This window comes from Ambystoma mexicanum, chromosome 4p (assembly GCF_040938575.1).
Source record: "Ambystoma mexicanum isolate Mex_15411 chromosome 4p, UKY_AmexF1_1, whole genome shotgun sequence".
NCBI lineage: Eukaryota > Metazoa > Chordata > Amphibia > Caudata > Ambystomatidae > Ambystoma > Ambystoma mexicanum.
This window is the reverse complement of record NC_090927.1, coordinates 294,934,104-294,959,996: the sequence shown is the minus strand read 5'-3', so window position 1 is coordinate 294,959,996 and position 25,893 is coordinate 294,934,104.

Below are 25,893 nucleotides of genomic sequence, written 5' to 3'. Positions count from 1 at the left end.
TGTTATCAGCTGACTTGATCAATTGGACAAAATCTGTTGGTTGTCCCCTTCACCAAAAGGACAACATGGGTGACAGATGTTTCTCTTCCTTTGGCCCTTATTCTTGGAACTCCCTACCCAAGGATCTTAGACAGATTAATTCCTTGTCTGCATTTAGAAAGAAATTAAAAACATATCTTTTAGTTTAATGGACCAAGTTAGGTCAGTTCCTATCATGGCTCAATGTTGCAAAGTTTGATATATTAACATCATGCACCTAGATGCAGTTTCTGCTTGGACTCCCTCTGTAGGGTATGCATGTAATAAGTGCAAAATCAATTCAAATCAAGTAGTACCACACTCTGTATTAGTACTCCTCCTGAGGAGTAAAACACAACACCTGTCTGCTGCATGTCTCAATAAATATGAAAAACTGCTCCTCTCTGCCACCAACATCACTCTCATCAGATGCACCCCACTCAACCCTGCCTCCCTCCTGCCTACACCTGTTGACAGACACCTGCATGACTGCCTTGCAGCAGTTGACGTTGTATCATCACCAAGAACAAACCTCATTCTCTTTGTTGACGGGTTTTGTCTTAGAGAATCATCATGGAATATACAAGCAGGTTTTGCCATTTGCACCTCCTTTGAGGTATTAGAAGATTTTTAGATCCCATCAGTACGATCAGCACAAGTTGCTGAACTCATTGCCCTAACACAGGCTTACACGATCACCACACAATGCAAAGCCACTATAAACACTGATGCACATTACACTTTTGGTATATCACACAACTGCGGGATCTTCTGGAAACAGAGAGGTTACCTAACTGATCAAGGTACTCCCATTGTCAATGCACCCTATGTTGAAGCCCTGCTTATTGTGATTCTGCTGCCTATCATGTTGGCTATTGTGAAGGGCAAGGCCCACACTAGACTTTCTGACATCAACCTCCATGGCCCTTAGACTCCTGCTTATGTGTCACTGTTTCTCCTATCAGTCGAGGAACACTTGCATCTCTTTCCATCCTGGCCTTCCAGTTTCCATAAACTCTGACAGAGAACTCTCCCCCCATGAGACACCCATGATAAAGCCAGTTACTGCGCCACCTTCCCCTGAACTCTCTTACATACAACTGAATGATGATCTGGTTGTGTCATATTGCAAAAGAGTAATGCTCGTTTTCAGTTCTCACCAGTGGTCGAAGTGTACCAATAGAAGTAGTGGAACTATGTTTCCTGCTGGCCTGCCCATTCCCCACAAACCCCATCACCACTCTCCCTTCCATGCACAATACAAACACCAAAACACATGTGCCTGCTATTTAAAGGACCGTTCAGTGCAGTTCACTGAAAGTGCAAGTTTCAACTGCTTCCTACACTTTTATTTTAAAAACAAATCCATTCTGGAACGGTTTCTTTTTCAAAATAAAAGTATAGGAACGGTAAAACTTAATTAAAAGAAGTAGAGGAGCACCGCTCCCGACCGCTCCCGTCCACTTCGACCACTGGTTCTCACTTCCAGCAAATACAAGAGGCTCTGCCTTGACCACCTGAAACACTATGCCACTGCCTCCTGCAGGTGGTCCTGAAAGCGCAAACATCATCCCTGCATCCTCGCTGCAAAGGTCCTTTCAAGATCCTGCTGACAACACACACTGCAGTCCACACCAGCCAGTGTGTGAAAGCAGCACTTCCACTCGATGACAAAAACAGCCAGAGGTCCAGGACAAAGACAACCTTTCATCTGCCATCACCAAAGACATAGCAAAGCTGTAATCTTCATGGGTACAGGAGAAAAGATACCCCTATTCAGCTGTCCACTGAGGTCCCAGCAGCTAAAACACTGGTGACTCTGCATCCAGCACTCCTTGATGACGAAGTTCCACTACCTGTCGCAAGGTACACTTTGCGGAATGCAGACAGCATCTCACCTGACATCAGCTGGTGAACCTTCGCTCTTAAACGTTTTTGTTACCCTTGAGTCCTGCGGGTGGCCCATCACTCACAAATGTTTTCGTCACCAAGCAGCCACAAAAACGCTGTGCAGTGTGTGTGTGAGTGTAGGTGCAGAGGTCCTCCAGCCAAGTGGTTTTTCAGAGGCCAGTTGAGTGTGCCCTGCGCGGCCGCAGATTTCTTTCAGCTCTATGCATCTGTCATAGTCATCCTTGCAGGGATCCTGAACTTTTCCATCATCGTCTCTCCTGTCCACCGAGTCCTGTAACATCTGACACTCTTTGGAACTTTTGGGCAGGATATGATGTCCTTTTTAACGCACCTGTATACAAGTGCTTCTGGGCACGACTAGACAAAGGGGGAAGATAGAGGGAGGACAACAGAGGGAGGACAAGACAAACGATTTTACTAGGCCTTGTGTCATTTATAAGGTCCCAATCTTCAAAGGGTTGGACTGCTAAATCTAGGAATAGTGCTGCTATTACATTAGTAAATGTGAAGTATTTGCACCATGTTGCTGTTCATTTTCCAGGGTATTTGTTCTACCTCACCGTACACCCACCATCCTACAGCCAGACACCAACACCCTCCTCAAATTCTCTTGGGCCTACGCAGACCTAAGGAATACCTCTGATTTCTATATGTACTCCCCCACTCCTATATACACCAGTGGGGGGATCCCGTCCATCCCTGCACTGTTCAATCTTTAAGAATTGTGTTACATCTGTATAATATCTTCACAAAGCCTCTCTTAGAACTACTAGACAAACTGGCCGTCTCCTACACCAACTACACGGACGACACCTAAATTCTTGTTCCCATCACTTGTAACTACAGTACTGACACTATTGCCTTGAGTAAAATATACCAAACTATCAAAATATGGATGGCTCAACATGGTCTATGTCTTAAGGATGAAAAAACAGAATTACTTAATCACGACTGAACACACTTAAAGAACACTATAAATCCTTCACCATAGACAGAAACCATATCCCAGTCTCCAAATCAATGAAAACGCTGGAGGTGTATCTGGACCCCTCACTATCATTATCATGACAAGTGAAAGCAATAGCCTCTGCGGCAGCAGACACGACAAAACTTATCAATGCTTGCAGACCCTTCTTAACCCCTGAGAACTGCATCACATCAGCTAGAGCACTTATACCATCCAGGATTGATTATTGCAATGCTCTCTTCGCTGGCTCAAATTAAGAGTTGGCTTGAAGATTCCCAAAAGGGAGCACATCTCGTCAGCCAGACGGTATGCCCACTGGTTGCCGGTCCATGAACTCATTGTGTCACTCACTCACAAATGTCTCTCTAACACTGCACCCGTATGCCTATCGATCAAAATGACCAAATCTCAATCCAAGGCCGCCAACTGACACCTAGTCATCGTCCCTAAATTCAAACAATCAAAGGCAGAGGGATGCATTGTTCCTGTGGAATGCTCTCCGACTATCGCTTAGATCGGAATCATTTTTGTGGACTTTCTGCAAAATCCTGAAAACATGGCTATTCACGTAAAACCCCCACTGTCCATAGACCACCCGCAGTAGCAAGTAGGCTCAGTGCCCACCCCCAATACAACTGTCACTTCTACATGCTGGTCTCAGCACCTCTGTAACCAGCAACGAGACAGATTTCCGATGTAACGTGACCATATGTTATGTAAATAAATAAATGACCTCCTGATGAATTACTCTACTTGTCCTAATATGACCCCCCTTTCCCCAGGGGTTCTTCTACCCCAGCTATGCCAATACTTTACCACCCAAGATACCAACCGCATTTGTTCCTCACGCTCTGTCTGACCTCTCTTGGGTTCACAGGGCTCTTCCACTCTGCATCGTATTTTAATTATTGTGGTTATAAATGCCACCTTTGCAATTATCGTTTTTCTTATTCGCTGCCTTCTGTCATGCTGTGCTAGACAGGTGTCTCACACTTGCCCCAGAAGCCACTTGAAATAGAGACGTCTCATATTAAGGAGGACACCTCAAATGATGCCTCCTATGAAAAGGAAATGATAGATGTGTTTGGTCAAACATCCAACACCGATTGGGCTGAATTTTTTAATAAGAACTTTTTAGGCCCACAATCTCTGTTTCTAGGAACAACATCCTTTTAGTAGAAATCCCTGTGCCTCTCCACCTTATCCTTATGTCGTCCATATAACTGGGTATCTTGCGATTATGCACCAATCCTGCTCCCTGTGTCTATGCCCTGTTCAGGAACAACCAAACGGGGGGTTGATGTGGCAGGATTGATATGCTATGGTATTTTATGCTATGCTATGTCATGCTATGGTATGCTATGTCATGCTATGCAATGCTATGTCATGCTATGCAATGCAATGCTATTCAATGGTATGCTACATTAGGCTCTCCCATACAGTTAGGCATCCAACCATCCATGTCACCTCCCTCTGCCTCCCTCTGCTTCCTCGGCATGCAGCACCCCGGAAAGGTCCGCACCCCTCCGAGGGCAGAGGACAAGTCAGGCCTTTCTTTCGCGTATTCTCTACAAGTATAGCATTTGCTCCATATATGGGAGATAACAGTAGGATTTCTGTGAATGCTGCTTATTCATAATACAACAAGATGTCCCTGCAGGGTTGCGTCACAAGTCAAATGTCGACAGTTCTTGCCAAATGTCTGCAATTTCGTGCCAAGTAACAACCCCATTGTTAAAGTATTGAAACATATTAGTGCTTGCTTATGATATGCTATATAAACCGGCACTCTAGGGGGAACCCCGAAAGAGCTCTGTGTGCTGACTGCCGGCACACATATCCTTCTGTATTCTTTGCTTCTCTACCGATAATATCTCTGTATGTTGTGTATTTGCAGTTCAATACAAGAAGCTTGATTTATCACCAGTCTACGTCTGATCGTCTTATTTGCTGCAACCTGAGGCTGATGCCTAGAGGTGCCCTTGGGAAGGGGCCTTATTTTAGCCACCACATCATACAATTATGCCACACACACTTGCACAACACATTAATGCCCACACACATATGCTACAGGCGCAATTATTCCACACACACACACTTATGTCAAGTGCCCTTAATGACATGCTCTTATGCCAAGTGGTCATATGCCACATGCTCTTACACCACAGGCAATTATGCTGCACACTGATATGACACACACTCACATGTCATGCACACACATGACATACATTCACACAACATACAGTCACATGGCATACACTGATATGTTAATGCCCATACAGCTGGCACTCATATGCCAGGCACTAATATGCAAAACACTCACATAACAAAAACTCATATTCCACTTAAACACCATAAACTCATATACCATACAACATATGTCATAGTTATATTCCATACACTCATACTGCACACACTCAAATCGCATATACCCATATACTCATATGCCATACACTCATACACCATACACAAATATGTCATACACCCACATGACATAGCCACATATGTCATATATATATACACCCAGCACTCACACACCAAACATTCATTCATAGAAACTGTAATACAAGCCCCCTGTGCTACCCCATACCTTGTGTAACACTTGCCTCCTGCGATACACCTACAACCACCACAGCCCAGCCACATCTACAGGGGCGTTACCCCCTGCAAGCAGCCACAGTTTATACCAACCCAAAGCATGTGCCCAGTGCAGCCCCATGACAGAGAGCCTGCACTACCTATGAAAATGTCTGACAGCCCTCAGCAGCGAATGCCACACATGACCCATTAATTATTGAAATGGAGAATAGGGCACGAAGAGACCTAGAGACAGTGTTTCGAAGGACAGATGCAGATGATTAACGCAAGAAAGTGGAGGTGGGCAAAGAGCACCAATAGGGAGAGATGAATGCAGTCAGGGGATACATGTTAAGATGAAAGATGATGGACGCAACGATGAGAGAGACCGTGGGGCACTACAACGTGCGGACAGTTTAGATTATGAGTCGATTAGGTCAGATACAGATGCAGAAGAAGAGGAATGGGTAACAGATGAGGAGGGGGATATGCTGCCCAGAGTTACACTGAGAGTAGAGAGTTTGTGGGACCCAAGACTGAGAGCGGAACCAGACCGCATGGCAGTGATTAAGGGGAAGAGAGGGCAGAGAAAGTTCCCAGCAGAGCACAGTACGTGCCCTGGCCACACATGGATAGAAATAATTTGATGAAGGCACTGCCATTGCTCGCAGCCGGAGTGGGGAATGGATATATGCACTTGCTAAACAGACTGCAGGCATAACACTAGCGTTAGGAGATATAAAAGCCTGTTTGCCACATCATAAATAGACCTAGCAGATGATATCTGGAAAAAAGTGTGTTACCCGGGGGTAAGAAGGGACAATGAAAATCATGATGGAGCAGATTTTAAGGATTGTCGGGCGAGGGTGTGGGCTGCCTTAAGGGCAGCCTTTCCTGACACAGAAGGCATAGATTCAATTATGCCATGACCTTTGAAAGAAGACAAAGACCCGGTACAATATGGACTCCCGATTCAGGAAATTTGGAGGGCAGAGAACCATGGGATAAGACTATAGAAATATTCTATCACATGTTAACTATATGACTTCCAAAATAGGTGCAGAATGATTTGGATAAGGTAGTGGCGATCAAGGCTAAAGGATGGACTGAGATCCAGGCAATTATAGTGCACCATTGTAGGCGACAGCAGGAGAAAGAGAAGAAAGTGGTGGATAACGCACAGAAGTCTGAAGCGAAGTTAGTACATTATAAATTATTGAAGTTGAGCATAGAGGGAGCAGTGATTATGGACCTGCCTGTAGGCCAGGTAGAGCTGAGAATGGCACTGGTGGAAATGAGAATGGTACCAGAGTGGCCGGAAGGGTATCAAGGCTATCCAGATAAATAAGGTTTTCAGAGAGGGCATCAGGGAAATTAACCACGAGGTAGAGAGGGATTCTAAGGAGGACGAGGGGCTAGAGGAGGAGAATTTGTAGGGATGGAGCCAAGATTTGCTGGACCAGAACCATGTTGGTCATGTGGGAGAATGGGCCATTAGGCGCAAGAGTGTAGGAGCAGGCAAGCATATGCGTTTGATCCCTAGGCATATTCCAGTGGACCGGCAGCCCAAATGACATATCCACAGCAGTACAGAATGATGCGTCCAAGAACCTCATATGGCGCAGTCCTCACGCAGGTGCCCCACAAGGGCAACAGTACCAGTAACAATATCAGATGCCATTACCACAACATTTGCAACCACAGCAGATGCAACCTCGAGTGCCCAAAATCACACCAGTGTATGCAGTGTGAGGAAGGCATGGTATCAACAGCGGACACAGACACATAGATGCAATTTTCAAAAACCTTTATTTTCTATTTGATATGGTTGGGAGGATTCCTAACTGGCCCTAATTCTACTTTGTCCTCTTGACATATTTAAAGTTTATACACTTTGCTTTTCATTCAATCAACTTTCATTCGGGAACCCGCTTACTTTTCTGTCTTCGTTCGCTGTTTTCTTTACAACTTTAAACATTTAAACATTTAAACATTTCACAGAGACTTTCGAATGTGCAATTCCACCTCGCAGGACCACACTGTTACTTTGTATACTCTCATCACAATGCAGCAATTGTCCTTTCCATTACATGTTTTATCAGCACACGTGCAACTTTCAACTCTTAATACAGTTTCATGTGCTTTTAACACAAACCGGCCTTTGTTGCCTTTGATAACTCACTAGTCATGTTAATTGGGGTTCTTTCTTCAATGGCTTTGATGTAGTAGTCAAGGCAGTTACCAATACCACCTCTTCTTCTCCCCGACTATGTCGAAAACCCACAAGGGGAGTGGGCTGCCTTGCAGCACTTCAAAGGAATATCCTTTCTTCTCATTCAGTGTCAGTCTTGGAACTCTTAAAACTTTCAGAAAGTATGGAATTCTCACCACCTCTCTCTCATTCTCCGCAACTGCCGATCAGCCCCTTGGCCTTCCAACTTCGATAGCCTGGTTTGCATCAGCCCTGGAAAAGCTACTCCTTCTTGTACCCAGCCTCACTCACAGTGTGCCTGTGCACGCCACCTTTTATCCTGAGAGGAGCAGTTACATGCCTGTGCAAAAAATCCTGCCCCAAACCTCTTATATGTTGGAAGTATGAGATTGTGCCGTGTTTGACATCAGCAGTTGTGCCAATACCGCAGGGGATATTTTCAAAAGAAGGTATCCACTGAAAAAACCCTATTGAATGTATTACTGCAGAGACGACAATCTGAGGAAGGAAAAGGAGCAAAGAGAGAAGCTAGTGACATCACAAGAAACATGCGTGACGCCCAGAGAATACTGGCTGAAGAGAATGCATGGATCTTACAAAAACTGATGACTAAGTTAAGAATCGAGAAAACTTTCATGTGCTAATAGAAGGTTGCATGTTGACGAAGTGCTGGAGAAATCAACCGTTCAATAATTGTACGCAAGTAGACTAAGCCATCATAGAAGCTGGCTGTATGTAGTGATTAGACTGCAGGTGAAGCCGTCGTTGTATAAGAGCTGGACATCAGTGTCATGAATTTAGTAAGCCTGGACCCATGAAAGGAAAGGCAGAGAATTGTGTCACAGCAAGAATAAACTGAGATCATGGAAGAGCCTGGCGAGGATGTCTGGCCTGGTATCAAAACTGTTCTTGAAAGCAGTGAATGTGTGAAGGATGACTCATCCCTTGTTGAGGTGCAAAGAAAGAACACCAAGAGAGCCAAGTTTTATTAATTTAAGACACTTAAATGCTGCAAAATGGAGCAAATCGTGGTCTCCTGTCATGTGAGCCATGGTTGGAAATAGAGTTGAGTTTGGGGTCCTAGACCAACGATAGTGAGAGCCTGCACTCCCATATATTCTCAAAGACAAGGGTACTTTGCAAGGCCAAATTCAAAGACAATCTTCATGGCAGAAGGCATTGGTGATGAGAGATGTTGGGCTCATCGGGTGGGGAGGCAAAGTCAAGTCCACCTCCTGGTACCTGGGTCTGAGCTTACATGCTGCTCAGTGAACCGAATGTTCCATACATGACACGAGCTTGCCAACCAATTGTAGAGGGCTGTATAACGAAAGGCCTTATAGTGTGAAGACCATAAATAAACTGTGTACTTAATAGTGTTAAATATGACACGTTTTAGAGGTAGGCATACGTTGTCCACCTGACAGTGGGCAGCCAATCACAATCCTAGTCCCTATGTAAAGTATATTAAGTTGTTTCCCTTAGCCAATCCCAACCCTTGATACGTTTTCTATTATTTGCCACCTAGCATGACATCACTTCTGACATATTTTTTGCATATAAGGATGTTTTATGAGAAAATCATTGAGAGTCTGAGTGAATGTCCGTTGATGTCCATTGTATTCTCTCTGTTTTAGATAATTGTTAATAAAACATTATCTTTGCCATCTTCCTGAGTTGGTTCAGATTATTTGGACTCATAACTACTCTGCAATCCCGTTAATTGAATGCACATTACTAAAGGGCCATAAGCTCATTAACAAGTGGCTGGTTTGTGTAGTTAGGATTACGTGCCTGACTCTGCCTGGTTTTATTAAAGGGACATAGCTATTGCATGTCACTAGAGGATATCCTCCTGGCCTCATTCCTCATCTTCCTCAGTAGTGTGGTTAGTGTGAAGTGGGTAGGAATTATGGGAGCTGTAATTTCCCATGAAATAGGTAGGGACATGGGGTAATATGGGCTGTGGAAAAAGGGGGATTCCATGTCTCACCATCAGGAGCTTCTCCCCCACTCTACAAGTACCCCCTACCCAGGTGATTCTCCTTCACTTGTCCACCACCAGGGTTGGGATACAAAAGCGATGGGCTTTCCCTGGCCACTCGAGTACGGGATTCCCAGGGACTAGGTTGTGAAACACTCTCTGGTTTTTCACAACAGCAACAAACACAACAGCCAGCACCAAAGGTATGGGATAAAAATACCTTGCCGCATGGCACAGTGACGCAGTATCACGGGGAAAGTGTGGTGGATGGTAACCCCTTTGAATTCCCAGGGTCTAACACATATCCAGAATAGAACAGCCCATAGAGAGCCCTGACATGCCCAGTCCTGTCAATCACTGTCGACCCAGAAGAAGAACCCATTCATTTTCAAAATCATGCATAAACGAAGGGAATCCTGTATAAAGGAAGGCACATCCCTTTATCAGGAAAGGTAATGGACACGCAGGGATTCTCAGTGGCAGTAAAATCGGTTTCATTTACCGAAGACTTACTAATCAAAATACTGGAGGGGTCTTAGCACCGTTATTGTTCTCATCTGAAACACTTGTTAGGTAGGGACCTGCTAAGCAAGTTAAATATGACAATCTCATTCACAGAATAAGGGGTAGTGAGTTTAACACCAGGCATTTGTTATGCTAGGGTCCTGGCCATAATATGAGCATTGTACAGTGATGGTACAATCAGAGGAACAAGTTTGCTCCCGGATTTGTTAATGTTTGGGGCAACAATGTTGTTGAGTTGGGTCCCGGGCATCAGAAATAAAACATAGAGAGTGATGTCATAACTTTTGTTTAGGCCGGCGTTCCCCAACACCATGCCCCAGGTACCATCATCATTCTAGATTTGAAAGGGTGTTGAATGCTGACTACAAAACGATAGGATGAAGAGAGAGAAGAGTGGTGCACAGTTTTATGTATTGACCCGGCACAACCACTGAGTGCGGTGTCAGATGGACAGCTGTTTGAAGATGCCAATAATGATGGTGAGATGATATTGGAGGTTTGTATCCCATGTCAATTAATGACCCAGCATAGGAATGCCCCTTGTCTCATACTCACTGCCCAATCCATGCCTGCATATTTACATGAGGACTTGCTATGGGTACCCAGTGCCTTATGGTCTGAAAACCCCCATGATATAGAGATCTCGGAGATCATAGGAGCAGTGCGTATTAAGTTGAAGCAGGGTGCCATATTACCCAGAGTGCAACAGTATCCATTTTCAAGAAAAGCAGATGAGGGAATAGATTAAACTATTGTGGTGTTATGGCAGCAAGGCATTATAGAAATTAACAAGGGGGGTCCTGGGAGTCCCTCTGCCAGACATTAGTCCTGGTTGCGAGAGACTTACCCAGAGTCTTTAGCTCACTATCTTTCACAGAGAAGAAATATCCTAAACATATCAGTCTTTGTCCTGCCCTGGGGCAGTCCAGCACCGAAATGCTAGGCAATTCTCCTCTGAACAAGAGTACCAACAGCATCCCCAGACACGTGTTTCGGGGGACCCCCCTTGTCCATTAGCAAGGCATTATAGTACACTCAGATTCCCTGTGTAACAATGTGATTTATCCTGTCAAAAAAAAGCAAAAGGGTCAAGTTAGAGAATGATACAAGACCTGTGCCCATTGAATAACATTGCAGGAGCTGAGTTCCCAGTAGTATCAAATCCTGCTAGGATCCTCTGCAATATCCCCACTGAGGGTACACATTTCACCATCATTGATTTGAAAAATGTGTTATTCTGTATTCCATTGCACCCTGATTCTCAATATCTCACCGTGTTTATCAGTCACAGGCAAAGCTTCCAACACACCAGCCTTCATCGGGAGTATTGTGAGTCCCCCAGTATTTCCAATAGAGTACTGCAAATTTATTTAGGAAACATACATGTACAAAGCACAGTTGGTGAGTATATAGATGCCCTCCTATTGTGCAGCACAATGGAAGAGATATGTAGAGCAGGCTCCACAGTGGATAAGGACAAATGCAACACTGTAAGAACTAGGGGATGTATTTGGGACAAATAATATCATCAGCAGGGAAAAGAGTTTTCACAGACAGAGCAACTGCAGTACAGAATACACCACAGCCCAGTAGGATTAAAGAAATGCAACAGTTTATGGGTTTGTGTTACTATTTTCAAGCATGTATCTTTGACTATTCCAGCTACAAAAAGCCCCTATTGCAGGGACATAAAGAAGCACAGAAACGGAAAGGCACTCTTACATGGACAGGAGAAATGATCACATGTTTCCAAGAACTTTAGAATGCCATAATCAATACACCAGTACTAGCAATCCTGGATTACTTGAATTTGATTTGTTCTCAGATTCTAATGGTCAGGTCATGATCGCAGTGTTGGCTCAGCAAACATCTGTGGGACACAAACCCCTAGAATATTACAGTGGCATATTAGATTCAGTATTCTTGAATGATCCAAATCTACTCTAACCACACAAAAGGCATCTGCATATGAAGTATTTTTGTCAAGTCCATCCATTCCTATTGTGAGATGGCACACAGTGAACCCCGCCACATTTATTGCAATACCTGTCTAACAAGCTCCTGAAGAGGATTTATTACAAGCAAGGGAGGATGCACTTGAGGAAGGGGAGGTCCTCTTCATTTATGGGCTCTAGATGTTTGAAAAGGAGACTGGCCAGGGACACACAGGTGCAGCAGTGGTGCACCTTGTAGATGGGGAATATAAGGTTGTATTTCAAAAGAGGTTACAAACACAGTGCTCGGCCCGGCAGTCGAACTGAATTGCAATAATTGAAGCACTAAAGGCATCCCAAGGATGCTTAGAGACCATATGCTCCGATTCTGCATATGTGACTACCACTGTAGATTCCGGGTTGTCTAGATGGAGAAGGAGAGGGTTTAGAAGGTCAGACAGCACGCCTGTGCAGCATGCATCCTTGTTAGAGAGATTGATTAATGCCTTGTCCTTCCCAAGACTAGTAGCAGTGGTTAAATTGTGGGATGTATTGACCCACTAGGCTCTGCCCTGCGACATCCCTGTGTGCTGGTGGCACGAGAATCAGCAAAATGGCAGAACAAAAACCCATTCACGCTAAACCTATCAAGATTGCGCTGTGAAACCGGAAAAGATGGCTGCCAATCTACTTTGCCTGTTGTCAGTAGTGGAAGGAGACCACACTGCTGAAACCTGTCACTGTGCTGCCCACAGAGTGAACATGGAAACTGCATGAAAGGCAGTGCTTTATTGCAAGGAAACCCAGAAATTGCTCAGAAATCCTTTTTTCCTTGGCTGCTGAAAATACAAAATAATGGTTCAAAACATCAGAAAATATCCAACATCCTTGCTGGGTATTTAAGGAATCAACATGAACACACAATGTCAGAAAAAGCAGAATCTATCATCAGAATTTCCACAGTAAAAAGTGTGTTTGCCTGTGAAAATCTGTCAAAATATGGGCACAGTACCACCGGCCGCCTGTATGACAGCTGTCAGTAATTGCATTAGAAGCTTAAACTTGTGCAGTTAAAATCAAATAGTTGGAATTAAGTGGCTTGCTATCAAAAGTAATATAGGTTGCAACCATTTAAGCTCCTTGTTTTAGAGAATGGAATTAGAGTTCTGTTTGCCTGTTTTAAAATTATAGGTTTATTTTCATCAAAGAAAAACTTAACAAAGTGATTTTTAAAGTCAGCCTGATGAAGCCAAAACTACAAAGCAAATTTGCTAGCTTGCCCCAACAAAATGCACCTCTCCTGCTTCCCACCAAAAGCCAGGACATCACATTCAGGTGTTGATGAAGAGGGGAGGAGATTTGGGCTGCTGCTCCTGGGATAGACAAAGGAGTTCCTTGGCTGAAAGGATATGCAGATTGAAAGTGTCAAAAGTAGCTCCTGCTAGAGGAAGAAGGCAGGGATAGCTCTTGAGCCACCAGAAACTTTGGGGGCTGGAACAGACATTTTTGTTGATTCTCAAAGCACAGAAAAGTATATTTTTGAAAAGGACTGACAAAGGACTGTGCAAATTTGTAGAAATTGTAAAATTACAGTATTGTTAATGTGAATTTTTTGGTGCACAGTTTAAAAAGACTCAGAACTCTGTGTGATGTTCTGAGAAGGTGTAGTAAAAAATCTGGTTTTGTAGCAATTGCAAGGATGTCAGAAGCATGAAACTTCATATGAATATGCCCAGATATCATGCACACATATGTATAAAATTGTGGATAAATCAGACATTGGATCCCGGACCAAAAGTGTGAAAAGTTGCCAAATCCAGACCCGAGCTCCACAAAATATGTGATATAGATATGCTATTGCTATCAAGTTTATAAAATTGTAAATATGTATTATATGAAAAGTAGGTTTCATGTGCAAAAACAAAGGGGAAGTTTTCCTTGGATCGTAAAACACATCGTCATGATGACACTCTGTTTTCTTCTCCAATCAAGGGAGAGGAAAGACCCTAGCCAATAGAACCTAAGACACACACACATTCACCCACCAACTGATTGCTGCCGGAGCACTTTGCAAGAGAAATCCATATTCCAGACTCCAGACTCCAGAAACTTTGAAAGCAGAAAGGCCCATTTCCAAAGTTGAACCCTTCTCAGCTTGGCCTTTAAAATCCAGAAACCAGAATTTACCCCAGACCTCTAAGAGGAACCAAAGAAGAGCCTGGCTGTGGTGTAGCTGCTTTCCTGCCAATAATTATTGCCAGAATCCAAAGATCCAACCCAGTAGAGCCGTGCTGTGACCAGATAGCTGTGAACCAGAACCAGAGCCCATGAGATCCAGTCCAGTCCCACCGTGCGGTGTCCAGAGCACCTTGCTGATTGCAGACCCGAGCACCTTGTGTCCAGTCGGGTGTGCCTCACAGAATTCCTGTCCAGAAATCTTGACTGACCTGTATCCCTGACGGTTCCATCCAAACATTGTTAGTGAGTATCCATAGCATAGGATTGTCACTAGCATATGTATTGTCCAGAAGTCATCCCTATCAAAACCCATCCTCTCTTATATCCAGACTGCATTGTTAGAAATTCTTTTTGTTTTGCCTGAACTCTTTCTCTTATCCTGTAGTCCTTTTGTAATTGTAGTGTTAAAATCATCTTTGCGCTGATATATATTTTCTGAAGAAAGGCGAGCGTCTCGGCTGGCAAAACCATCCAGAGATATCCTGGACTGGTGGCTGTGCTGTCGTGTAGTTTGCATCTTCATAGTCTAGCCCTAGTGTAAAGAAAACTTGTTTGTAAGTTTAAAAGCGCATTTTTGTTTTGCAATTTTGCCTCTTTCTGACAAAAACGACCGCCACAAAAACCTTCATAACTTCTTCACTGTTTATGCTAGAAACAAAATTTAAGTGTCTACTTGAAGTTAACATCCTAAGTGAACCCAAAACCGCATCTCTACTCCTTATAGTTTTTCCGCAATCACGCTTACCACACACGGAAAAAGTTTGCCGCAAACTTTTCATTTGGCTCAAATCTATAATGTGTGACATAGCTGTTCATTGCACCCGACCTCCAAATTAAGTTTTCAACTTGCTAGTTACTCTTAAATCATTGCTAGTGTTTGCTAGTTTGCTAGTGTTTGTCTGAAACCATATAAAACGGCTCCCACTAGTATTGAAACAGTTTCAGTGAATTAAATCCATTTTCAGTGTTTTTACCATTCATGCAAAGCCAACTTTAAACCATTTTTGACAAGTTTGCAATCATTCCTGTTTCTCTCTTGTGTTTGCTGGGGGAAATTGGGATTGATACTATTTTGTTGAATTCTGTATTCCAGAAACCTGTTTTCTCTCCTTCCATCTCTTTATATTGCATATTGGGGGATTGAGTAGTGTGCAGGGGAAAAGAGTAATCACATTGCATTTTGATTGAACCCACACAAAAGTATTATCTCTGTGCTGCATTATTTTTCCTATCATTACTCCTTGAGATTAAAGAGATTGTTAGTGACATCAACCCATTGGTGATCATTGTATAACCATTAAAATAGTGTGATATATATTGCGAAATACCTAAATTAAATATTTTTAATTTTGCAAACCAGCCTGCTTCCTGGTTCAGTGTGACCGGGGGGGATTCAAAGAGAGGGGCATGATATAAGTGGTACATCGTTCAGAAATAAAATAACTTATAGACATAAATACATAATTAAGGGTTTCATCTGTGCATCACACGCAAGGCATTGACTTAGGTGGAGTGCCGGGTTGAAATCACTTACAAAATGCACCACCCACACTCAAAACACAGACCCTGTTTCACTTGGCAATGATGCAGTAGATAAGGCCGCCAAAGAAGCAGCATATTTGCAGCACCCAGGTCCTCCTGAATAGCCTAAGGTGGCAAATCAACAGTTGAAGCTAGCAATTCCATACACAAATAATTGAGTTACAAGGTCAGGCGCTCCACGAATAGAAGGAGCTGTGGGTTAAAAGGGGTGCTCAAAGTCGCTGACTGATTCATTACAGGTAAAGAAGTAATACCATGGAAGTTGCTTATGGTTGCTTTTGAGCAACTACATTAAACAGTGCATGTTTCAAAACAGCACATTGGAGCTGATATCCAGGAGGACTGGTTTGTCAGGAATACATCAGCCAGTTTGCAACAAATTTTACAATGTGTCATCTTTACAGCACTGGACAGACTCTCAGGATATTGAGCAGCACATTGCCCCATCCAACTGGACCTTAATGGGAACTCCACATTGATTACGTGGACATGCTTAACAGGTGTAGTAGTTACTGTTACCTTATTGTTGTAGAATGTCCATTCTCCCGTTGTGTTGAGGTTGGTCCTTGCACACAATCAGTGGCTAAATTCCTAGTGTGCAAGGTATTTCCTTGCTGGGGGTATGTGAGGACCTGGAAACCAGAGTATGGATTAACAACTATACTCCAATCCTCCATCATGGAAAAAGACAACATAGTTTCATATTCAGATGAATACCTCAGGAAACTTCTGGGGACCACTACCTCCATTGGATCACAAGGAGGAGCCATCGAACAAGGATCCAACAAAGACGCACTAGACACCATAAATCAGAAAAAGAAGAAGCACATCCGCACTGAGATGCACAGTACTTTTATGTTAGAATACCTAAAAGCAGGCATCATACCAGAGGGACTACAGGTAAAGAACATTCCAAGAGTATTTACTGACAACCCTAAGTTCAAAATCAACTTCAGCGGAGTGGGCAATAAGTGCAGCCGTGACTGGATTATCCTCATCATCGATACAGCGGAAGAAGAGTGCAAGAAACAAGGAGAAGAACTAGCAGCTCTTGAAAAAAAGTTCGCAGATGACACCACCATCACTGATGCCAAACTCAAACTAGAAAAACTTGAGGAAGAAGTTGAAAAGTTAAAACAAATAACAATAGATCGGAAAGTACAAAAATTCAAGAAAGACCTCAACAATTACACAGAAGAGAAAACCTACCCATACCTGAGGGGAAACTACTACAGCGAATTACAACAACAGCAATTCAGCAACTATAACATATGGATAGAATCGTAAACATTTCAGGCAGCTCAGGATCTTCTAGTGGGAGTAACACCAGCCCACCTGGCAGAAACAGAACAATAGCACCCCGCAACACCCGTTTTTTTCAAAGAGGGAGTTCAACGGGGGTGCCCGAAGAGAAGACCACAACAGACAGGTCAATATATGCGCACCAGGCAATGGTAATCGAATCAACCATGACACCAACACCAACAGCAACCGACCCTACCATGACACCTACACCAGTGAAAGCAATAGCGATCTTCAACCTTTCTTCGAGAACACTTAACCACCAGAGAAAGCTCTTCTAGAAAGGGGGCTTTCTTTTGTCCCTGCGACCAAAGCCGATTAATTCCAAACAAACTCAGATCTAAAAAAATTCTTTAGGACCCTTCGACTCAAATACTTTTTTGAGGTGTACATCCCTCAGAACCAAGGAAAAGACAACCCAATTGAACAAACCCAAGAATAATCACAAGAGAACTACACCGGCCTAAAACCCCGGTCCACCTTCGTACCTCCTCCACATACCATCTCGGGGGAATTTGACACCTTTGAGAAAATGGTATTGAGAATGTCACAGAATGATTATCACAAAAAACTTCTATAAAGACAACCTCCAACAAGAAAAAAGAAAAGCCATCAAGGAACTAAACAACGACTGCACCATCACCATCAAACCAGCGGACAAAGGCAGCAGAATAGTTCTCATGGATACTAAAGACTACAATCAAGAATGTCTCAGACTACTGGCAGACACCATATCCTATAAAAAAACTCAGCAGAGATCCCACACCACGATTGAAGGATGAGATCGAAAGCCTCACCAAACATGCAGAGGAAGAGGGCTGGATATGCGAAGACGAACGCAGATTCCTCACCAAAACCCACCCAGAATACTCCCATTCTATATACTACCTAAGATATACAAAGATGCCAACAGACCACCGGGAAGACCAATTGTTTCTGCCTGTGACTCCTTGCTCCAAACCCTTTCATTCTATACAGATTTATTTATGAAGCCCTTCATAGGAACCATGAAGTCATACGGGAAAGACACAACAGACACCATCAAGATCTTGCAGACACTTACACTCACGTCAGAGTGCATCTTGGTTACTATGGACGTGGAGTCCTTTTACACATCCATACCACAGAAAGAAGGTCTAGAAGCACTCATGATTTGGCTCAACAAGAGACTGGTTATCATCACCACTCCGACCAACTTTATACTTGAGTGCATCCGAATCGCTATGACTGAAAACCTTTTTATTTTTGAAAAACAAATGTATCAGAAAGTGAAAGGGGTCAGCATGGGTGCGACCTTTGCCCCGGACGTGGCCAATCTGTACATGGCACAGTATGAAGAAGACCACATATACAAGGGCAACAACCCTTATCTACACAACATCCTAGTATGGCGTCGATATATAGACGATGTTCTTCTCATCTGGCAAGGCACCAGAACTCATCTCATTCCACCAATGGCTCAATCCACACATCAGATTCACCCAGGTGTGGGACCACCAGACCATCAACATCTTGGATTTACACATTTATCGCTCTGGGAACAATCTCAAGATGGAACTCTTCAGAAAACCCACAGGCAGGAACACCCTTCTACACTTCTCCAGCTACCACCCGGTCGGCCTCAAATACAATTTACCATATGGCCAATTTCTCAGGGTCTGGAGAAACTGCATGGAAAGCAAGAAATTAGAGATACACGCACACCAACTCCAAGAACATCTTACGGACAGAGGCTACCCCAAAAAAGCAGTGAGAATGGCTAAAAAAAGAGCAGCCAAAACAGACCAAACCATTTGCCTCACCCCAAAGGAAAAGAAACCGGTGGAAAGAACGCTCTGTGTCACCACATACAGCCCGATAATCAACCTAACGAAATGCGCCATCAACAAACACTGGAACCCTATCAAGAACTAAGGGTCCCTAGCCAAAAAACCTCTTTTTGCCTTTAAGAAAAACAAAAATCTCTGATACACTTTGGTTCACACGTTCCTCGAGCCAGAAAAAGAGACTTCAACACTATGGAACCTACCACCAGTGGTCGACGATTTCAGCTGTGGAGATTGCATGGCCTGTAAATGCACCAAAAGCAGCAAAACTTTTGACCACAAAGACTTCCATTGGACCCTAAAAAACCACACGAATTGCAAAAAGCAAATATGTCATTTACGCCATTAAATGCCCATGTGAGCTTTTGTATATTGGTAAGACCATCAGGCCAATAAAACAACGCATTAGTGAACATAGGTACTGAATAAGAACTGCTGTTGCAGACAAACCACTCATGGACCATTTCACCAAAAAAGGACATACTAACGAACAATTGACCTGGATGATCATACAACAACTGAACCCTCAGAAACTGGGGGCGGGGGAGGTGAAATAAATCTAGCCCTCACCCGTCTGGAACAAAAATGGGTCCGAAGATGGGACACCGTGAGGAATGGCCTCAACATCACAGTGGAATGCAAACCTTTCTGGACCTAACTAGTCCCATTACCCACCGTCCTTCCATGATCATGTCTTTATGCCCCTAGTGCCCATTATGCACTTTCTAGGCACCTAACTGGCACCCTATGTCTACTGCATTTGTACACTATGCCCATCAATGTATATCAAATGCATTAATCTGTTGGGCAATTTTCGGGCCATGTTTCTGTACACAGTTACCATCTATATATATCGAACACTCTCAACTGTTTACTCTGAGTAGATACCCTGGGTTGTTTCTGCAATTCCTGTACTGCCTTATGTACATAACCACATGCTATAGGCTTAAGTGTGGACAGCACCATTGTGGCCAATAGGCCCCTATCTGTACACTACCTCCCCGTGCACCTAGACACACACGGCACTACAAAAGGTGTGCATTGTTTACCATCGATCCACCTAGCACAGCACTTACAAGCCAGTGCATCCGTGACCACAGTGCAACAACACATACACTGGATTCCAGAACTACATTTACCATCAGCAGTGTCCCGCCATGCTTTTGCACTTTCCCATTGGGGTGTTGACGTCTGCCAATTGGCCCTTGATGGGTTCACTTTCACTTCCAAGAAATGACGCTCCCATTGTTCATTGGCCCAAGTGCTTGCATGCGATTGGACTGCCCAGCTGAGAGGCGGGACTCGTCTCTCCTCTTATAGTTTCACTTTCACTTGAGTCTGATGTGACGTTCCAGCAAGACACTCTGGCACAAAACCATAGTAAGTGTTTGCACAGCGCGGATCGTTTACTGCATTACCTCGTTCCTTTCCGAGTCCATTTTGGAACTCTTTCACTGCATTTTGCTGCATTCCCAGCACGATCACACATGCACTAACATGTTAGACTCTCGAAATTGCTGGACATATAGGCACGCCACCCAGCCTCCACGGACCCTGCCTCTATGCATCCCATTTTAATGACCCATGCAATAGCTGGCTTTTTTAGGCACCACCATCTAGCCTCCACGCACACTTGTGTCACTATGGTCTCCTACACTACCATTGACTGGCAGCCTTGTTGTAGACTGTCTCGTGGCGCCATAGACCACAACGCACGTCTCCACTCCACACCAGACCTACAATGTTGCACCACTAACGCATATTACTTCACGGAGGCCCCAGCCTTCATAACCTCCAGCTTTTACAGGCATTTTAGTCAGCTTCCACACGGACGGGACACCACCCACGCTCCTGTACCGATAAGCCTGTTCGGGCACCAATTTCCCGAGGCAGACACTTGACAGGTGTTTACCACCCCTGGTCGGTCCCATTAGTAACGACCCTCCACTTACTGGGACAATACTCGGCTCGTGTCCATTCCTTGTAGCTTTGCCTTTGCGCCATTCGTTGATGCTCCTGCATTCTGGACACTCCAGTTCCAATACAGGCAACATGGACCCACATCTATAGAAGCAGTGTACTAAAAGACACCGCACCTACCCGTCTCCATGCACAGATGAGACCGGAGACCATCAGAAGCTTCTACCGCCATACTGTTTTTCGGTTTACGGTAAGCTTCTGCCCAATGATGCACTTCTATGTGCACTCATTGACACTAATCAGTCACTAATAAGCATCTTAAGTTACAAATACATTTTGGAGATCCCACACCTCCTTAACCATCTGTCATTCTTAAATTCTACAGATATCACACGCACAGTGTTCATCTCCCATCCTGAAGAAGACCATCCCAGCTACCAACGTCTATTTTACGTTCCCTGTGGCCGAAACACTACAGTGTCAATCTAATGCACAACTCCACTTCACACTTAGCTGTCCACATCTGTTGTTGTGTTTTCTATGACAATACCCACGGACTAACAGAGGTCCTGGGCTACACTCACTCTTGTTTTGTGAATCAATGTTGAAACTGTTTTCAAGAGACTTTGCACCGTTATGAGGCTAATACCCTCTACACCAAAGAGGGAGGTACTTAGTGGTACCCCTAGAAATCTAAATGTATAACTGTCCGTCTATCAGTTATCTTGCAAATAAGTGATTTGTTCTATGTATTATCACTAAAATTCTGAGATTAAATTCATATATCCTGAATTTCCACCATGTGGTTCTCCCATCCTGATTGTTTTTTGAATGACAATTCACCTTCCTGGGCATTTCAGGACTTAGCCAGGCGCCCTTTATTATTTACCGGTATGTGAGGTCCTACAGTCTGATAATGGAACTTACTTTTTGAACCAATTGTTCAAGGAGATTGGGGATACTGCACAAACTGTGCTCGATATATTATCCCCAGGAAACAGGTTTCTAGAAAAATGAAATGGGCTATTGAAGATTACACTGTCAAAAATATGCACTACATTAGGGAGTAACTGGCTTCACTGTCTCCCTTTGGCTTTGTTTAGCCTGAGAATGCAGCCCAGTAAAGACTGCCACCCGTCCCTGCATGAGATAGTGACAAGGAGAATAACGCACACACCTCTCACACCAACCAGCACAGCATCAGATGCTCACAGGGCAGCTGGAGTATTTGGGGGAGGGAGTTTCAGGGGTACCTGAGGGAGTTGAACGAAAGTATAAATATTCTGTCTCAACAGATTGCTCCTAGAAGAGAAGATACAGCTGAGGCATTGGCAGGGGATCCACTGAACTGTTAGGCAGAATTGCATGCAGTACCCTCTGGGACCACCACATACAATTAGGACTACAGATGTAAGCAAAACCAACCTTTGGTATAAGTCTTTTGGTAGCGAGCTGAGCAGACAGGTTTTTATCTCAAGAGTGAATGTGAGCAGTACATGAGGTTACACAGAGGTCTTTCAATCACAATGGTTCAAGTAGACACTTATACTCAAGGTTTCTTGGTAAAACACTTATTCATTTCTTACACAATCATTTAGCAAACATTTCACTAGAAGGAGGCAACTTAATATTATAGACCAATACACTTCAATACAAAACTCTAAGATTTTGAGACAGTTTGAGCTCCCCTGAAGTGGGAGCAAAATAGCAGTTCAGTTACTTAGAAGTGAGCAAAAGGGACAAGGTAAGTAGAATAGATCATATATACTTGTTAGACAGTGCAAACAGTTTCAGTTCACCACAAGAGTTCAATTCAAGTCAATAGGCCTAGGCCAATATCAATGGGCTAGTGTTCTGGATAGGAAAGAGCAGTTCTGGTATCAAAAAGTAAAGTCTTTGCAAAAGTTCTCAGAAGTAGTTTAGGTGACAAAGAATCATATGTCGGGTCACAAGCTGATTAGGCCTGCAAGTTGGGAAAGTGTCACAAACTTTCAACGCAAGAGTGGCGTTCTCTCAATCGGGTTGGCACAGTACCTTAGTATGAAGAAACAAATGCTGCTGAAGTCGTTGGTTCCTGGCAGTTCCTGCAAATCTCACTGTTCCTGAGCCTCAGTTGTGGCAACAAGGGGGAGGATGTTGGGGTCTCCTGCACTGCACGGGATTGTCGAAGAAAGTAAACAAGATGGAGTCCCTTCAGTTCCAGTGGCTGTAGATTCAAGAACACAAGCTGGTGTCCCTCTTCCTGGTTAATCCTAACCAGCCTTGAGAATCTTATCCAGGTGTCTTATGAGTTGATTGGTTCCACCAACTCAAAGGAAGAAGCCGTCCTTGAAGGAGCTTCTCTGTCAAAAGGAGTTTGGCAATTGGGACCTGCAGCAGGGCTTTACCGGGCAAACCAACGATCCAGGAGTTGCATCCGCCATCCTCTTCCAGGTCTTCTTCAGTTCTTTCATTCCAGTGGTCGACTCTGCTTTACAGTCCAAGAGACTCACCTTTTAAACAGTTCTCTCCCTTTCATTCCAGCCTAGCTTTCAGTCTCCCAGCAGGGTGGCTGTCCTGCCGGACAGTCAGCCAACGATTCATGTCAGAGTGCATTTGGGTCTCCTAGGAGACTTAGCACAGGGAGTTTCGAGCACCCCCCTCACTTCCTGCCCACCCCAGACACTCAGATGCCAGTGCCGGTCTTCACTCCTGAAGCCCGCCAAAGGCACACGAACAAAGGGACCAAACCTGGTTTGGCGTGCAGAGACAAACACTAGAAGGACCTTTCCAAAAAGAAACAGTGAAAAAAGAAGACTGAGACCTGTTTAAACAAAGGGGCTTAAGGCGCCATCTTGAAAAACATGGCTCCTGTGATTTTTAGTTACCGGTGTTCACGGTCGGGAAAAATCATGGTAGTTCGTTGTAAAACCACTGCCACCAGCCTTTTCAATAGGAAAGGGTAGCATTTGACTGCTACATGAGTATTTAGACACAGGGGATACTATGTAACCCCTCCAGCACTCCATTGTAAGATGGTGTGTGCTGGGTCTGTGAATTTGGAAACTAGTAAAGTCAATTTCACTTTACATTCTCTGGGAAACAGTAGCTTACCCCAGAGAAGGTATTTAAACCTTTGGACGTCTAAAAGACATCACTGTATCACTGCCCTGAAGGTGCTGTGTAACACACATGAAAAGATGATGCCTATGGAGTTATCGAAAACCCCATATTCAAAGAACACAAGTGTAAAACACACATCAAAACACATGAAAGAGTGGGAAAAAAAGGTCACACTCTTTCCAGGTAAAAAATCAAGTCCTCAAAATCCAGCAAAGTTGCTGGGGGTCTCTAAGGTGAAGGGAATTAGCACATTTATGAGAATTCTCCCTAACATCAACTGTACTCCGGACACTAGGTCTTCAAGAGAAATTTAGTCCGGTGCTGGAATGACCAACCATTCCAAGGACCATTTGCTGGTGTCTTTGCTAGACCATTTGCAGTTTGGGTAAAGGAGTTATGATACTGGATCTACTTATCTGATGTTCAGCAAGCACACGGCTCTGCTGCACCTTCCGCGAGAATAAACAAATTACTGAGTAATATTAAAGTATACTTCGCAGCATGTTTTCTTATGATGCTACAATTAATCAATACCTATGCTATGATGAAAAGTTTGGATTTTTCTGCATGTGTTTCTATTTTTTCCGTCACTCTGCAGGTTCAACGTTACAAGCGTCATGTAATATATATTCTCTGTCACTGCCCCTCTCCTCTGGAACTCCCTACCACTTGTTCTCAGAACAGAACCATCTTACAAATCCTTCAGGATGCAACTTAAGACATGGCTCTTCAACAGGCTATTCCACCACCTGTCATAACCCTTCCCTAATTCCTTTAATGCCACCAGAATGATTTTCAATTTGACATTTCATTTAAACCTACCACCTTCTTGTTGTTCCAATGTACCTCAAGCAACCAGCACCCAGTTTTCTGCGTGTTCGCGCTACTTTACAAATGCAAAAATAATTGAAATAAATAAATATTGTATGTTGTATATGTTGTTTTCTTTTTGAACTAAGAGTATTGTTTTTGTTTGGTTATTTTATATGGTTGGGACATATAAAGGGGGGTTATGGAAATTAAAATGACACAGATGTATGTTTGGGGATGACATGAATCAGGAGGGAAACCGAAGTAGAGATGGAATATAATCAGTATGAAGGAGTAATAATGGACACTGGCAGATGTGCACCACCTGAAAGTCAAATAACATGTGGTATAATCACATGTACAAAGTGGGGAGAGAGAGTCAATCAAGAGCTGCTATGTATGCTCTTTTATACCTCATGCGATGGGCACACCCCTGACGCCTCTTATAGCCCAATGTTTAGTACACCTGGCCATGCGCAGAGTATGACGTATTTTCCAAGGGCACACAGTCCAAGTAGTAATAATGGACAGTGATGATAAAGAATGTGCCAAGAAAAAAAGAACCAACCCGTTGCAAAATAAGACCATTGCTGAAAATGGAAGGATCACTGTTTTCCAATGATAGATGGGTGGCAGGATTAGTGTGCTGTGCAACAGGGGGCCTATTGGGGTTCTCGGAAGATGTAGTGGCAGGTATTAATCAGGGCTTTGGCAGGAAATTGGTAAATGATGTGCCAAAGTTCACATGGATCAAATTAAGTGGGACCCCAGCAAAGATCAGCAGAGTATTCCTTTTGTTTTCGAGGAAATGGTAATGTACTCGTAGGTACTAATATTCAGTGTTATAAAATTATTTTTTATTCCTGATCTGACCAAAAGCACAGTGGCATTAATGGATGTCTATTGGGCGTGTGGACAATACATGCACTTACACCTCCTGCCGTCATGGAAGCGCGGATGTTCACTGACCACCTTGCACACAGTGGTTTTGGTAGTTCCTGATGCCCATTTGACTGTTATACATG